Raw genomic sequence first — 2,500 nt, forward strand, 5'->3', positions numbered from 1 at the left:
AAAACGGGTCATTTTCGTGTTGCCACATTGCGTACGAACCGCATGAAACTTCCAGAGGCATTTGCAGCAGGAATGCATGTGCACTCAAAAACTTCTATATGTTTCACGGATAGACCCCGTGAAACGCTAGAAATTGGCGGGGATGTGTCTCTTGTGGCTCACGGGGCTGTTAGGGTGGCACAGAACTCCCTCGGAATGGGAAAAGGGGTCATTTTCGTGTTGCCACATTGCATAGGAACGCCATGAAACTTCCAGAGGCATTTGCAGCAGAAAGGCACGTGCACTCAAAAATTTTAATATTTTTCACGCATAGACCCCGTCAAACGCTAGAAGTTGGCGGGGATGTCTCTCTTGTGGCTCACGGGGCTGTTAGGGTCGCACAGAAATGCCTCGGAATGGGAAAACGGGTCATTTTTGTGTGGCCACATTGCATAGGAACGGCATGAAACTTCCAGAGGCATTTGCAGCAGGAATGCATGTGCACTCAAAAACGTCTATATTTTTCACGGATAGACCCCGTGAAACGCTATAAATTGGCGGGGATGTCTCTCTTGTGGCTCACGGGCGCTGTTAGTTAGGGTCGCACAGAAATCCCTCGGAATGGGAAAAGGGGTCATTTTCGTGTTGCCACATTGCGTACGAACGGCATGAAACTTCCAGAGGCATCTGCAGCAGAAATGCATGTGCACTCAAAAACGTCTATATTTTTCACGGATAGACCCCGTGAAACGCTAGAAATTGGCGGGGATGTGTCTCTTGTGGCTCACGGGGCTGTTAGGGTCGCACAGAAATCCCTCGGAATGGGAAAACGGGTCATTTTCGTGTTGCCACAATTGGCATACGAACGGCATGAAACTTCCAGAGGCATTTGCAGCAGAAATGCATGTGCACTCAAAAACGTGAATATTTTTTCACGGATAGACCCCGTCAAACGCTCGAATTTGGCGGGGATGTTTCTCTTGTGGGTCACGGGGCTGTTCGGCTCGCACAGAACTCCCTTGGTCCACCTGATTCGTGCATACAGGCAGCAACTAAAACTCTGTAAACCTGCTGTGAGGACATCTAAACAGTGGACCAGTGAGGCTGTGGAAGATTTGCGGGCGTGCTTAGACTGTACTGACTGGGATATGTTCACGACTGCTACCAATAGTCTGGATGAACTCACAGAGGCTGTGTACATCAGCTTCTGTGAGGACTGCTGTATCCCAACACGTACCAGGGTGAACTTTAACAACAACAAGCCCTGGTTCTCAGCAAAGCTCAAAAGGTTGAGGTTGGAGAAGGAGGAAGCGTTTAGGAGTGGGGATAGAGACAGATTCAAGGAGTCGAAGAACAGGTTTAGCAAAGCGGTGAGAGAGGCTAAACGACTGTACTCAGAGACACTAAAACACCAGTTCTCTACTAACGACGCTGCTTCTGTCTGCCAAAGGGCTCAGGCACATCACCAACTACAAACCCAGAGCGCCCCACACCACTAACGACTCCCGCCTAGCCAACGACCTGAACGAGTTCTACCGTAGATTTGAAAGACAATTGGACTGTCCTGAACCACCCCTTCCCACCCAAGAGGCCCCATCCCCCACCCATACTACAGAAACGACTCTCTCCTTTCAGGAGGGAGAAGTTAATGGGCTTTTCAAGAGGCAGAATCCACGCAAAGCAGCCGGGCCGGACTCTGTCTCTCCAGCCACCCTCAGGCACTGCGCTGGCCAGCTGTCTCCGGTGTTCACCAACATCTTTAACACCTCCCTGGAGACATGCCATGTACCAGCCTGTCTCAAGTCCTCCACCATCATCGCTGTGCCCAAAAAGCTAAGGCCAACAGGACTAAATGATTACAGACCGGTCGCCCTTACATCTGTGGTAATGAAGTCTTTTGAGCGCCTGCTCCTGGCACACCTCAAAGCCATCACAGACCCTCTCCTGGACCCCCTTCAGTTTGCCTACAGAGCCAACAGGTCTGTGGACGACGCAGTTAACATGGCCCTCCACTTCACCCTACAGCATGTGGACGCCCCAGCATCCTACGCCAGGATCCTGTTTGTGGACTTCAGCTCTGCCTTCAACACCATCATCCCTGCCCTGCTTCAGGACAAGCTCTTCCAGCTGAACGTGCCCTACTCCACCTGCAGGTGGATCACAGACTTCCTCTCTGACAGGAAGCAGTGCGTTAAGCCGGGAACAGAAGTCTCTGACTCCAGGTCCATCAGCACGGGAACTCCTCAGGGCTGCGTCCTTTGCCCACTGCTCTTCTCCCTGTATACCAACAGCTGCGCCTCCAATCATCTGTCCGTCAAACTCTTGAAGTTTGTCGGACGACACCACCCTCATTGGGCTGATCTCTGGTGGGGATGAGTCTGACTATAGGTGGGAAGCTGACAACCTGGTGACCTGGTGTAGCCAGAACAACTTAGAGCTAAATGCTCTAAGGACAGTTGAGATGGTTGTGGACTTCAGGAAGAATACAGCCCCACTCACCGCCATCACCCTGTTAGACTCC

This window comes from Petromyzon marinus, unplaced genomic scaffold (genome assembly GCF_048934315.1).
Source record: "Petromyzon marinus isolate PM22_M1 ecotype Great Lakes invasive population unplaced genomic scaffold, UKy_Petmar_22M1.pri1.0 PM_G_Scaffold_320, whole genome shotgun sequence".
NCBI lineage: Eukaryota > Metazoa > Chordata > Hyperoartia > Petromyzontiformes > Petromyzontidae > Petromyzon > Petromyzon marinus.